Genomic DNA, 14,999 nt, shown 5'->3' with positions numbered 1-14,999 from the left:
TATTTCCTGCCACCAACTTGAAGTGTAGCCTTATATCAAGTTGCCTTTCCCTTCTGGGGGTCAGGACCCCATTGGTAGAATGAGGAGCTGGACCAGCAGAGCCTCCCCGACTCAGATCTGAAATTCAGCCTCAGAGAAGCACCTGCCCCAACATAACTGGTACTTTTTTCCCCCTTGTTTACTGGAAGCCTCTCTGCCCGGGGACAGGCTGTGTGACAGCACACTTTGCTATTTCTGCCCACTCTACCCATAGAGGTTATTGCTACTTGAAGGCAGTGCTATTACCCTCTGGGGTCCTGGGCTGTCCCCTGCCACTGCCTTAACCACATACACTGGGCGAAGTGCCCAGGACAGAAGCACTGAGTCACCCTCCTGTGAACTCCCCTCCTGCACATAAACAGGTGCTAATTCACTGGAAGGGGCCTTGAAACAGGGAGCTTGCTCATAACTGGAAATATCTTTAACAGCCTATTGATGGCTTTCCCATCGCTCTGTGACAAAGTTGAGACAGGGGCATAGGTTTTTCCAGGTCTGAGCTGTGAGGTGAAGATCCAAGCAGAGAAGAGGTGAGAGGAACACAGTGCAAGAATTCGGGCTTTCCAAGGAAATTCTGGTCATTGTTCTCCTGGTAGCATTTCTCCTGTGCCAAATGGCGGACAGCTCTGTGAGTAACAGCAGATTCGTATGTCACGAGGGCACTTGAGTCAAAAGATCGATGATGCTCTCAGAAGCACTGTGCCAGTCCACGGGAGCAGATGGGCCCAGTGAGCAGCCTGCAAAGATCCAGCTAAAATTAGGCAGCTGCCGAAAGACACTAGATTCACAATCATAGCACATTAATTTCCAGAATGATGTTGAAACTGAGTGAGTTTCATTGGCTTCCGTGCTCTGTCTTTGTGAACAGAAGCCTTTGTAATAAAGTGGTTTCCTCTCTGGGGAAATGGAGTTTTTTAAAGGCAGGTTCTGCGTTTGTCAAAGCAAGGGGCGGCGTTGGGCGGTCCAGCAGAGCATGGGAGAGCCTGCTTTGCCATTAATTAGCTAGCCGTGTGACCTTGGGCACGTTGTTTCACCTCTGGGAACCCCAGTTTCTTCACTTGAGAGCTACCGGGAGCAGTAAGAGAAATAAGATTATTTCTGTTTTCCATATATATTAAATAACATAGAGCTTGTAAATGTTTAGTGTTATATTTTTGAGTTGTTCTTTATATAAGTTACAGACCCCTAGTATAAAAGGGAGTATAATAATGCCAGCCTTTTTCTTATCAAGGAAGAAATTGACGCCCACAGATGTTAAGTGGCTTGACCAAGGTCACAAAGCTCAACCAGACTCAGGGCCTGGCAGGTCAAGGCCATTTCAGTTTCCCCCTTTCCTACCAGGCCAGAGGGTCTATGAGACCAGGGCCAGGGTCCACAACTAATATGCTTGTGGTGGGGCAGGAACCTGGCTGGACATGAGAACACTTGAGTTCCAGTCTGCCAAGAATTTGCAGTGTGACCTTGGTCAAGCCAAGTATCTTAATGCTCGGCCCAGATCCTTAAAACTGTGCTTTCAGTGTGGTAGGGCTTTAGTCTGGTAGCCCGGCTGGGCTCATGTAATTCACTTTGCGGCCGCTCAGAGCAACTTCACTTAATGGTGCGTTCGAGCACATGCTGGGCCCTGTGGATTTCTTCTGCAGGGGGCAGTGAGGGTCTGGGAGTCACAGGCTGTCTGATGGAAGTGACTCCTTGGGTGAAGGTTGGTTGGAGCTAGCAGTGAGATTTGGGTTCACGGTGATGGGGCTTTGGGGCAGGAGTGAAAAAATACACAATCGGGTTGTTAGAGCACAAGCTCCAATCCCATTTCATACACCATAAAATTGGGCACAGAGAGGTCAAGTGTCCTGCCCGAGTACAGAGTGACTCACCAGAGCCAGAGTCAGAGCCTGGTCTCCCAGCTAATCTCTTTCCTGCCACAACTATCTTTGAGGTGATAAATAATCAAGAGGCAAGGGAAGCGGGGACATCAGGGCATCGTAGGTGCTTAATGAACATTAGCAAGGGGAGGCGTGAATGACCGGAGCCAAGGTCCTGTAGTATCCCGGATATAGATGCACAAGACTGCTTTGTGCTGACTTCACTCACCTCATGTCTCCCAGACCAAATTCCCCCAGGGGCTGTTCTGCCCCTGCTTTCCCCTGGCCTGGGGAGAGGCAGGCACCCAAGGAGCCTTCACCCAGATACTCTCTCAAGGCACAGTGGTCCTGAGCACATGCACCTGCTGAAACAAGAAAGAGAGCCCAGTCCCCGTGGCCTGCGATTGAAATGTGAACCCTGCACCTGGCATTCCAGGCCCCTCCTGCTCTGACTCCTATGGCTCCAGCCTCCCCTGCTGCTTCCTCCCCCCAGACACCATGCTATCGTGTCCCTAATGCGCCCAGTTACCTGAATGCACGGCCTCTCTCCCCTGCACCTGGGCCTCTGCAGGCCGGCCCTTGACCCTCCGTGCCCTCTCCTTCTCTGGTCGTCCTCTACAACCCAGCCCAGAGGTGACTCTGCAGAGAGGTCCTGACCTCCTCCCCACACCCCATCAAGATAGAGATGTTCACTCTGTCCAATGACAACCTCCACCTGTGATGGTCCACAGGGCGATGTGTGAGCCCCCGGGGGCAGGGCTGGCCTTTCTTCTCAGGATCCCTCAAGATGTTTTCAACCTGGGGTTGGCAGAGCAAGACCCAGCCCCCAAATCTGCATCATGTGGGGAGCCACAAAGGCTCTCAAATCTCACATGAACCGCTTGCAAACCAGACTTCCCCCTCCCCCGCCACTGCCAGGGCCTCTCCATGAATGACTCTTCCACCCACTTTCCCAGCCAGGAGCCTGGGCTCCATCCTCGACACCTCCTCTCTCCCGTACGCAACTAGGCATCCAGTTCTGTCCTTCTGCCCCTAAGTCTCTGCATTCATCCTCTCCTCTCCATCTTCCTGGCACCGCTAGGACCCCCCTCTCCCCTCCAGAGAAAATGTGTTTGTGATTTGCATTCAGGCTTCTAATTAAGACCCTAAGATCCCTGAGCATGAGAATTATGTCTGGCTTTTCTTCACTACCAAATTTTCAGCTCCCTGAGCAAGGCCTGGCACATTGTAGGTGCTCACTAAACTCCCGTTCATTGGACGCATGAATAATAGCTACTGTATAGTAAGCACCGACTGTGTGCCAGGCATTCAATTACGTCAACTAATTCATTCCTCCCAATGCCCCAACATGATCTCCATCATAGAGAGGAGAAAACTGAGGCTTAGGGAGGTAAGTAATGGACTCAGAGTCCCATAGCCCGCAGGTGGCAGACCTGGGTCTCAAGCAGACATGCTTCTGACCTGTAACCACTTCACTTCAGTACCTCTAAAACAGACCCACCTCACCCCCTCCCTGGCAGGTATCAGTCTGCATTATGCTTGTCCTCTTAGGCACCTGCCTCCCCCATCAAACCGTGAGCCCCTGAGGGCGGCTTCCTATTTGTACTCCCATATCTCCCCAGTCAAAATGTAACAGCCTGTCTGACAACTGAATAAAGGAGATAAGAAGAAGCAGTAGTCCAGAGTCCTGCTCATCAATACTCGTCAAGTGAAGGATCCTGACAGCACTCAGAGGTGCCGCTGCACAAAGAGCTGAAGGAGAAATTGGGGAAGGCAGGGACCCCTATGCACCCATGACCCTTGTTCATTGACCCAGGCCACTGTTGGATGAGCTGGACTCTCCCAGCCAAGTTGCCCAGCCGTCGGTTCTCAGATATTGTCCTCAGCTCCTCCAAAACCAGCCGTATTTGCTCTTTAATGAGGATCCCAGAGAACATTCACATGGGCCTCAGCCTGGACCTAAACCACCATAGTTATGAATCACTTGTCCTCCTCAAAGGCTCTTAGGTCCTCAGCAAACATGGTGCCCCCAATCAGAATGTCCCAGGCCTCCTACACTCCTTTCCACGTGGATGGATGTGGAGAAGCTGAGGAGAAACAAATCAGGGTGAGCCAAACCTGTGGGGAGGGCCAAGGGCGGGAAACATCTCACGGATGAGCCCGGGGCTGTGGGTCCATGACCGCCCTGGGCAGGGCAGGATTTTACCCTGTGAGCCATGCATGACCATGAACATGGACGTGGCAAAGAAATGTCTTTGCCAACTGTGACGAGGCCTGCTGGTGAGCGTGCACCACCCTGAGGCAACATTTCCGGACAGCCTCAGGGGCCAGACTGCCAGATTGGAAATCCGGGGGTTTGTAGGATTATCGACCCACACAGGCAGCATCTGCAGCCTGCTGGGTTCACGGAATGAAGTTTGTATGAGAGATTCGAAGAAGGTGACTCATCATGCCCACATTCTGCTCAGTGGCACCAGAGTCCCCTCATCAGGGGCAGGTCCTCTGCCCCACCCCCTCCCCAGAGGATGCTTAGAGAATGCCTAATTTCCTCCCCAAGGACTCAGAGAGGCACCTTGCTGAACAGCCCACACCCGCTCTCACACACTGCCTGCCTCTCCAGGCTTGGCGCCTCATCTCTGCTTCTCACCCTGGCCCTCCGCCTCCTCCCCTTCCTTTCTCTCCCTCTTTCTCTCCTCTCCTTCCATGCTGGGTGTTTATTTTCAGAACCTCGGAATCTTTCCCAAGCCTCTGACATTTACTCTCTGGAATTAGAAAACTTTTTCATTTCTCTTTCCCAGAGCGAAGCTGTGTGGAGAGATTTCCCTGGGGTTCCTGCATGTTCTTCTGGAGGTGAAGTACTAGAGCAGACCTGGCTTTTGTCAGCCTAGCTCTGATTTTGTCAACCCACGGGGTACCCGGCCCTTCTCATGAATTATTGTGTTCGATGCACGTAAGAACCCTGCGTAGTCGGTATTACTTTTGGCGTGTGCAGGATGAATGAACAAAGGCTTAGAGCAGTTAAATAACAAGTCTGAGGTCACAGGGCAAGTGAGAGGGGGAGCAGGGAGGAAACCACAGCTCTCTCGATTCCTAAGTCTGTTTCTTATCCTTGTGCTCTGCTTTCAAGATCCATGGGTGCTGGCACATTGAAGAGCGTGCAGCATTTGGGGAGAGTAAGAGTTTAAGGGACACGGCATCCAGGCAGAGGGAACATCGAGAACAAAGGCACATGCCGGGCATGTCTGAGGAGCCAGTGGGTGGGGCTAGGGTAGGAGGATAAGGTTCAGAGATAGGAAAAGATGCACATGGCTGCAGAGAGACTTGACCTATGTGGTTGCAAGGGACAGAAAACCCAGCTCACCACGGCTGAGCTTAAAAGGAAATGCATTGGCTCCTCTGAGTGCTCAGTCCAAGCATGAGGTGGGCAGGAGTGAGAGAAGGGCCAGGTCCCAAAGGAAAAACCGCTGACCAGGTCGAAAGACGCAACAGATCACAGAGTGGGCACATACCTAGAGCTTATGTGCAGCAGAATCTGATCCCAGCATCCTACATGTATGATCTCATGTATCCTCACAACAATGCCGTGGAATGGAAATTATTTATGGTTTATAGATGAGGACACTGAGGCTCAGAGTCCAGGGTCCCACAGCTAGTAGTAGGTGGCAGAGACTTGATTTAGATCTTGATTCTAGAGTTTAAGTCTTAAGCACTGCACTGCCCCCACCCTCCCACATAGCTGTCACAGACCTGATCATAGTGACCTGGTCTGTGAAGCTTAGTGGCTTCTTCCAGCAGAAAAAGAGGAACCATCGAAAGTAGCAGGGGGTGATACCGTCAGAGTTGTTCTTTAGTGTGGGGGCAGGTCTAGGGGAGAGGGGCAGGTCTAGGCAAGAGCTGGTGTGGGCCTGACTTGGCACAGCAGTTGGAAAAATAGGGAGGAAACCATGCAAGATGCTCACTAAAATTCCATTGGCCTCCTGGCCTATGCTGGTGGAACAAGAGGTGGGTACAGGGTAGGGGCTCATGGATGACTGATGACCTGGCTCTGAAGGTGCCTCTGGGTTTGCATCATTTTCCAGCCCGTCTCCCTCACTTCTGGCAGAAGAAGGCAGCCAGGGCCTGGCCCTGTGCCTCTGCCCACCATCAGCCCCGGGGAGGAGGCCCAGCTGCGGGAGGGCATCTCAAGTGGCTCACGCCAATGGGTTTGGAGAACTTGAGCTGCCCACAGCCCAGCCCTGGAGGCAAAGCTGACCCAGTCCTCCCTTCAAAGAGGAAAGGGGAGGGCATGGGCGAGGCCAAGGGATTTCCCAAGGATCTGACAGGTGTCAGGGGCACAGCCTGCCTCCTCTGGGCTCAGACCAGGAAGGCCTGTTGGTCCCGGGGTGGGATGAATGGAGCTGTTCTTCACAAGTGTTGACCGATGGGATAATGAACCTTACCAGAGAAGAAAACCAGGCGTGCAAGTCACCATCCCCTCCTGCCCAGGGGCTTTGGGGGAAGAACAGGGCCTGGGCTCCAGGGAGTTCAGAGGAGATTATCTCCAGGGCCAGTTTGCAGTATGGTGGTGCAGGCCCACTATCACGGTTCTTCATTGCTATTTCTAGGAATCCCAGGTGGCTCTGACCTTCGAAGGCCAACAAGGGCCACGGGCCAGCAATGCCCCTTTCCTCTGTCTCATGGGGGCTCTCACATAACTGGCATTCAGCTGCCTTTTCCCATCATGCTTTGCCTCAGATCAAACCCACCTACGGCTTTCCTCTAAATGCAGAGATTCAGGGCCCAGGCTCCTTGCATTTAGTGACTCACACCCCCTCCATGGCCTCAGGTTTCTCTGCTTCCAAAGGGGAAAGAGAGAGTGGAGAACACACACCTGCTTCTTAATCACCTTGGCCCAGAGGTGACACTCACATCACTTCTCTCAACCCACTGGTGAGAACTGGTCACGTGGCCACACCCACATGCCAGAGGGGCTGGGAAATGTAGTCTTTCCCGAGTGGCCCTCTCTCAGCACCATCCCTGCACAGGCCCTCATATCTTCATCACCTTGTCATCATCATCATCATCCTTATGTCCCCAGCAACATCACCTCGTCGTTCCATTGCGGGGTCCTGGAGGAGGGTGGAGGGTGGTTAAGAGTCCAGGTTGGTATGGGTTCAAACCCTGGCCCTGCCCCTTATCTGTTGTATTTACTGGGCATCACTCCCTGAGCCTCAAGGTCTGCATCTGATTCCTACTTCACAGGGCCACCGTGACTCTCCGACATGGTGCTCCTCCTGTGCATGGTGCAAGTCCTGGCCCTCGGTGACCCTTCACTTCTCTGGGTGGGAGTGGCTGTCATGGGGGAGACTGGAGAGGGAGAAGAAGGGTGCTGAAGGTGTCTGCTCAAAATATGGCCTTTCTAGCTGGACTTTCATGTTGCAGATTTTGAAATTTGATTCAAAATCAGGGGGAAAGCCTCTAGTGAAAGGGAATACATTGTGACAGGCAACACAGGGAGAAAATGGAAACTGTGTCTTCTTTAAAGACAGGTTTTGTATCTCTCTCAGATGGAAATCTCCTAATAAAAGCAGCCCTAAGGCTAATTGACAATGGAGATGAGAGAGTACGGGATTCCTAGGTGGAAAGATGCCAACAGGAATTGTGGCCGATTGAGGGGGAACATCATGCTGGAACAGCTGGTGGAGAGGGCGCTCCCGATATTGCTCCCTGGGCTGCAAAGGGTCGGAGGGTGTAAAGGCAGGGGTCCAGTTCTTCCAAGGAAGTTTGCGTTTGAATCCTGGCCCTGGGGCTAACTAACTGTGTGAACTTCAGCAGGTTATTTAACCTCTCCATGACTATGGGTTGTGAACCTGAACAGGGCCCTTTTCTTGCTGCTGCTTCATTGGGTCCATTACTCAGACCTTTGGCTCAGCTCTCAATCCCAGGGACCTGAGCCACCGGCCCCTGGCTGTCCCGACACCACGTTCAGCAGATCAAGACATTAGAAACTTCGTGCCCCTAGTCTGGGGTATGGTCCTTGCCTCAACTGATTTTTCTGGACAAACCTGGTGGCACTGGAGAGTTCGTCTCACTCCTGGACCTCTAAACCAGGTCTGGGACAGATGAAGTGGACTGAGGTTATGGGCAAACCCCCAACCAGCTGGAGCTCCTCTTTACTCCCACTTGGGAACATGAAAGAGGAGGTGAGGGATATTGAGTGTGTCCTACTCCTGGGAGAGCCATTCCCAGACCTCTGGAAGCTAGAAAGGGGGTAGTGAGAGTCCCAACAGAGAAAAATACCTCTGACTCTACTTTCTGAAAAAAGTGATTTCTTTTATTTTTCAAGTCGAGGCTCATAGAGCCAAGTTTAATCCAGAGAAGGTTTTATCTTTGTTTCTGAGATGGGGGTGGGGCACAAGGATCTAATGGGGATGACCCCTATCCTCTTAAAATTCACAGCAGAGGCCTGGGACAGGTCTGTAACAGCCAAGCCCATCACATGTCCGGCTTCCATGCAGAGGGTTGGACGTGAGGTCTTCGCTACAGCCAGTGCCCTACTCTGGTTTCATTTTTATATCCCCCAGGATGCTCTAAATCTTCCCATAATCTCCCTAAATCCAAGCACTCAGGAATAGAAGACCCAGAACCCAAAGTCCCACATGACACAGACGTATCGTCAATGGGGGTCTCAGCCCTAACTGTATTTAGAGGAGAGTTGAACCTACCCAAACTTCTCTGCTCAAACTCCTTAAAATCTTCCTGTGCTCTTACTAGAGAGATGGACTTTTCACTGTGGCCTGTGAGGCCCTTTCTGTCCTGGCCTCAGCCTTCCCCTCAGCCTCACCTCACCTTTCTCCCTCACATTATCTGATCCACTCACACTTGATCAGGCTGACCTCCCACCCCAAGGCCTTTGCACAAACAGTTCCCAACACATGGAATGTTCTTCCCTCCCCTTTTTCACTTGGGAAACTCCTGTTCATCTTCCAGCTCAACTATTGCCTCTTCAGAGAAGCCTGTTATGATCTCCTTATGCATGACACCATGTACCTCTATTTTGTAGCATGTAGCTGAAGTTTCACATACATTTGTATGACTTGGGGGTGCAATGTCTCCCGTTGTAGTCTCTTGTTTGGGAGGTCCAGAACCACAGCATCCTTAGTATCCAGCATAGTGTCAACACAGAGCAGGTACCCAGTAAAGACTAGATGGATGTATGGGTGCACAAAGAGTTTCCACGGTGGTCACTGGACGTGGCTAAGCCTCTATCAGGGGAATATGTCGCCCTCACAAACTAATCTCTCTACAGTTTCAGGTGGCCTCACTTGATTGGAAGATCCCAGAATGAAAAAATGATCCAGAGGGCACTTTGGGAAATCCAGACTAAGAAAAGAACCACACATCAGGGTCAAGGTTGAAAAAGCAGAAAGAAGGCTCTGAGGAAAGAGAAAAGATGGAAATGCCGGAATAGACCCATCTCCTTTCCCCTCCCACTGCCAGATTCCCAGAAACATAAGATACATTCTGTGTTGCAGAGGAATCTACTAGTTGTTTCCAAAATACTTTTCTCTACTTCTTTTGGTATTAGAAGCTCCAATTTTAGGTGTTTGATGGTTGCCCAGAACAATTACATTTCCTGGCTTCCCTGCAGCTGGGTGTGGTCATGTGACTAAGTTCTGCCAACAGCATGTGAGCAGAAGCTGTGTGTGTGTGTGTGTGTGTGTGTGTGTGTGTGTGTGTGTGTGTGTGTGTTCATGTGCAACCGTTGGTCTGTGCCCTACGGGAAAAGATCACTCTTTCCACATTGTCTCATCTTCTCTTCCTTCTAGCCGGAATATGGCCATGGAGATGAGCTGTGTCTCCCCAGTGGATGGAGCAATAGCTTAGGAAACAGAACAGCAAGATGGAGGGAGGCTTGTCCCTAACATGTTAGCTCAGGACACTAACACTAGGATTGTTCCATGAGAAATGAATGTTCTGTTCTGCTTAAACCACTGTCATGATTGTCCTTATCTCACATATCTTAATAATACACAGATGAAGGCAACTGGCAGCTTTTCCTGGTAGTCCAAGTCTCTGAGGTAAGCTTCTTATGCAAAGAGACCATGTATCAGTCTCTTTGTGTAACAAACTACCCCTACATTTAGTGACTTTTATTTAGTTCACAATTCGGGGGTTTCAAAATTTTAGGCTGGGTTCCTCTGAGTGTCTTCATGTCTCTGTGGTCAGTTGCTGGCCAGCTAAGCAACCCCACTTCTGCGGCTTGACCGGGGGCGTTGGCTGGCTGCAGGCTGGGACAACTGGGCACCACGGTCTCTCAGCCTTCAGCGGGATAGCCCGGGCTTGTTCTCAGAGTGGAGTCGGGGTTCCGAGGCAGAAAACATGCACGAGGGCCTGTGGGCCTGGCACATCACTATTTCCACTGCATTCTATTGACCAGAGGAGGTCGAGGGGTGGAGAAAAGACTCTCCCTCTTGACTGGAGGAGCTATAAAGAACACCGATACAAGGAAGGGGAAGAAATTGGGGCCATTTTTCAATTTAGAAGAGATCAATGTCTAATTCTATCATGGAGTTTAGGGCCCTGGAAGGCCAGGGACTCTGAACATTTCTTAGGAAATTGTCTCAAGTCTCATTCCTAGTGGTGTTCTGGGCTCCAGCCGAAAGTGCCAAAGGCTATGATGAGGAAGTTCAAGTGGGTCATGGGAGATGGCTTCGCTGGCCACAGTCTCATTTCTTCTCTTTCTGGGTGTGGAATTCCAGGATCCCAGCCTTGGAAAGAACATCAGAAGTTGCCCAGTCTCTCCCCAGACCTTTACTCCACCAAGAGCTTGAGATGTCTTAACAACCTTCCTGCTGCAAAGGGCCTGATCCTGCCTGGCTCCTCCCTTTATGAAAAATACCCTCTCTCCCCTGAGAAGACCCTGCCCACTGGGCCTCTCTGGTGGCCCCAAACCTAACTCTCTTGCAGTAGGTTTCGGTGGTACTAGCTCTGCCACTCACTGGCTGAGTGACTCTGTCAGTTACCACACCTCTCTGAGCCTTAGTGCCCTTGTTTGTAAAATAAGGAGGGAATAATAGCATCTCTCTTGCGAATTCAACACTTTAAGCAACCTCTGACCAACCTAGATCAGACAGAGACAAGCTGTTTCATCTCCCAGGTTCTAGATATTAGACTTTTATTAATTCAGGCTAAGAGTTTGTTGTGGGCGCATTGTTGCATTGTTCTGTTGACTTGAGCTCAATTTATATCCACCAGATCCTCTTAGCCTGGTTCGTTATGACTCGCTCTGCAGACCTCATCTTATTTATCACTTCCTTTGACGGACCTTCCATGATCGAACCTAATCCCCTGTCGTGTGTTCTCAGAGCTCCCTGGGCAGCCCCTCTGATGACACCTTTTACATTTTGCCATTATTGCTTCTCCTGTGTTGTCTTTTTACTGCCTCCATGAATACAGGATCTTTGTTTTCCTGCTTTGGGTCTCCCCCAGGCACTCACCCCGAGCTGGACTGATAACAGGTACTCAGTATAAGCTTGTGAATGAATGAATGAATGAATGAATAAAAGGAAGAGGTACTACTGTCAGCCATGCCTCCCCCTACACAGATAGGCTGTGTGGACCAAGGCTCAGAAACTTCCATTTATTCATTTGTGTTTTTACTCTCTTGCAATCATTTATTGAGCACCTACTGTGTACTGGCCCTTTTACTAGGGCTGGGGTACAGTAGGGAGAACAGAGGTACGATTCCTGCTAGAGGAAGCTCATGGTCAGGTGGGAACATGGCCTCTAACACTGACCACACAACCACAGCTACGGTGAATCCATGAAAGTTCAGATGACGAAACCACTCAGCAAGCCCTGGTTTGCAGGGCAACTGGAGACAGTTGAGTGGCATTTGACAAAGGTGTGTGGGGTCCTCTGTGTGAGCTGGAACTCCAGGGAGGCTACTTCCTGTCTCTGAGCCTCTAGGGCAAGGTGTTCTCCACTCTCCGTGCCTCAGTCCCTCCTCTGCAAAATGGCCTCTCTCATGAAGAGTTGGAGAGATACCTTGTGTGAAGCACATGACACCCTGCCGGGCGTTAGGTTGTGTTGGGATCGTCGGTGTCAAGAAGGACTCAGAACCCAGGCAAGTTCCCCTCCAATCAGGAGACTCACTAGAAAGACATGAAATATTCCCCCACCAGGGAATTTGGGGGCTCCTTTGGAGGTGCCCCCTCCTAGACTACACCCCAAAGAATTCCCCACCTGGGCTCGTTCACAGGGGCCTCAGATTCAGGCACATCCACCCACAGAGCAGGGGAAAAGGATAGAAAGAAAAATGATGGCAACACTAATGGATGTGACAGTTATGGATGGCTGACTGACCACCCACACATCACATTCATGAGAGAATTCACTGGGCAGATGGGCTCAGGGACCGAGTCCTCCTCACTGCAGAGCACACTCTGCCCCCCACCGCCAGGCTTAGTGGAGTCATCAAATAAAACTACCATTTAGAAAAGGGGTTAGGGGACCTTCGGCAGACACTTTTCTGAAATTCAGTAGTAATAAAAGAGAAAAATGGACCAGCTCACTCCAGATAACCACCATCAGAGAGGTAATTATGCTGCTCCTGTCCTGAGCCAGGATTCTGGTGGTAGAGGCACCTGCTCAGGTAATTCATCAGCCTCAGATTTATGGATTCTTCAAGAGCTGCCTGCACATGTCTCCATCCAGGTTTCTCAGGACACCTCTATTTAGATTTCATCAAGACTGTTTTTCTCTGTCATCCTTGAGTAGAGAGGTGGGCCGCCATACCAGGTGGTACAATTGAATATTGATTTACTGGCACTTACCCAGCAGAAAAGTAGTCCATTCAAGTGAACCAGTTATTTCCAACCCCTCAAAACTTCCCCAGGTCCTTGGCTTCCCTCACAACTCGCTGAGTTGCTTGCGTCGCATCAGGCAAACAGAGAGCCCAGCTATGTGTTTATCGTGAATAAGGCTTCATCGTGTAGAAAGCACTGCGAGCCTTGGTGTCCTCATCCGCGAAATGAGAATAACAGAACGGGGATAATGGAGACTGTCATTATCTGGTATTTGAATTCTTTAAAACAAGTATATGTTTTTCTTTATGACGAGAAAATAAAATGCAATGAAATTATAAATAAATACAATTAAGAAATATAAATTGCTTAGGCATCTCGTTGGGTCGCAGTGAGGATCATGAGAGGATACGATACCCACAGCGCAGGGCCAGGCACATGCTGAGCCGCTACAGTTACTGTGGCAGATGATGGTCCCGGCTGGCGAAAATCAAGGTTCTTGTCCTGAGTGTTGGCTGTGTGATTTGGGGCAAGTGCTTCCATCTCTCTGGCCTTGTTGAATTTATCTTTAAAATTAGAAATGTGCAACCTAATAAAGGACATAATAAAGAGAAAATCCACAGCTAACATCATACTTAATCGTAAAGAACGATGCTTCTCCCCTAATACCAAGAACAAACAAGGATGTTCTCTCTGGCTACTTCTATTTAATGTTGTCTCAGAGAGTGGGAGGGGGTAGCCAGGGCAATTAAGTAAGAAAAGGAAATAAAAAGGCATCCCTATTGGAAAGAGAGAAGTAAAATTATCTCCTTTCACGGATAAGGTATCTTGACAATCTTAAGTAATTCACAGAATAAAACTATTAGAACTCATAAATGAGTCCAGCAAAATTGCACAATATAAGATTCATATACAAAAGTCAGTTGTATTTCTATACACTAGAATGAACAATCTGAAAATGAAATGAAGAAAACAATTCCATTTACAATTGCACCAAAAACAATAAAATGTCTACAAATAAAAGTAAGGTATTATGGTCAATTGGTTTCAACAATGATACCAAGATAATTAAATGACGATAGAATAGTTATTTCAACAGATGATACTGATACAACTGAATAAACACATGAATGAAGTCGGACTCCCACCACACACCAGGCACAAAATTTAACTCAAAATGGACCATAGGCGAAATGTGGGAGTTAAAATATAAAACTTTTAGAAGAAAACATAAGAGTAAATCTTTGTGGCCTTGGATTAGGGAATGATTTCTTAATTATGACACCAAAAGCACAAATAACAAAAGAAAAACTAGAGAAATTGACTTCATCAAAATTAAAAAAATTTGTGCTTCGAAGGATGCCACCAAGAAAGTGAAAAGACAACCTATACAATGGGAGAAAATATTTGCAAGTCATATATTTGATACAGGACTGGGATTCAAAATATAAAAATATTCTTACAACTCAACAATTAAAAGACAAATAACCCAATTTTTTAAAGGGCAAAGGATTTGCATAGACATTTCTCTGAAGATCTATCAATGGCTAGAAATCACATAAAAAGTACTCAGCTTCATTAGTTGTTAGAGAAATGTGAATTAAGCGGCAGTGATTTCAGTATGTGTGCTGCTGAAGCAAGCATTTAAGCTGTGGTGAGATGCTACTTCATAGCCAGTAGGATGGCTATAATCAAAAAGGCAAATAATAACGAACGTTGTCAAGAATGTAGATAAATTGGAATCCTCACACATTGCTTGTGGGAATGTCAAATGGTGCAGCTATTTTGAAAAATAGTTTGACATTTCCTCAAAGAATTAAACACAGAGTGACATAGGTATGACCCAGCAATTTTACTTTAGGTATGTATGCCCAAGAGAGATGAAAACATACGTCCACACAAAACATGTACACAAATAGTCATAGAAGCATTATTCCTAATACTAAAAATATGGGGGGAAAAACAAATGTTCATCAAGTGATGAATGAATAAACATACCATAGTATATCCATGCAATGGAATATTATTCAACGATAAAAAGAAATGACTTACTGACACATGCTACAACATAAATTAACTTTGAAAACATTGTGCTATGTGAAAAAAGCCAGTCAAAAGATTGCATGTTGTATAGTTCCTATAGTACGCTGAATTTCCTCTTTTTCAAAATTTTTATTTTGAAATCTAATCTCTAATATAATGGTCTTTGGAGGTGGGGCCTTTGAGAGGTAATTAGCTCATGAGAATGGAGCTCTCATGAATAGGATTAATGCCCTTATGAGAAGAGACATGAGGGAGACAATCTCTCTCTCTCTCTCTC

At 48.6% G+C, this 14,999-nt stretch overlaps 1 long non-coding RNA gene across 1 annotated transcript in view; it reads left to right on the top strand.

Annotated features, from left to right (window-relative positions):
- The first annotated feature begins 5,766 nt into the window (after positions 1–5,766).
- Positions 5,767–14,999, top strand: part of LOC120599615 (uncharacterized) — a 10,267-nt gene continuing 1,034 nt past the window's right edge. Inside the window, exons 1-2 of the long non-coding RNA XR_005651942.1 lie at positions 5,767–5,894; positions 7,487–7,494. This is a non-coding gene — a long non-coding RNA (uncharacterized LOC120599615). The remainder of the gene's footprint in view (positions 5,895–7,486; positions 7,495–14,999) is intronic.

This window comes from Pteropus medius, unplaced genomic scaffold (genome assembly GCF_902729225.1).
Source record: "Pteropus medius unplaced genomic scaffold, Ma_sr-lr_union100, whole genome shotgun sequence".
In the NCBI taxonomy this organism is placed as follows: Eukaryota; Metazoa; Chordata; class Mammalia; order Chiroptera; family Pteropodidae; genus Pteropus; species Pteropus medius.
The sequence above is the reverse complement of the archived record's forward strand: the minus strand, read 5'-3'. Positions and strand labels throughout refer to the sequence as shown.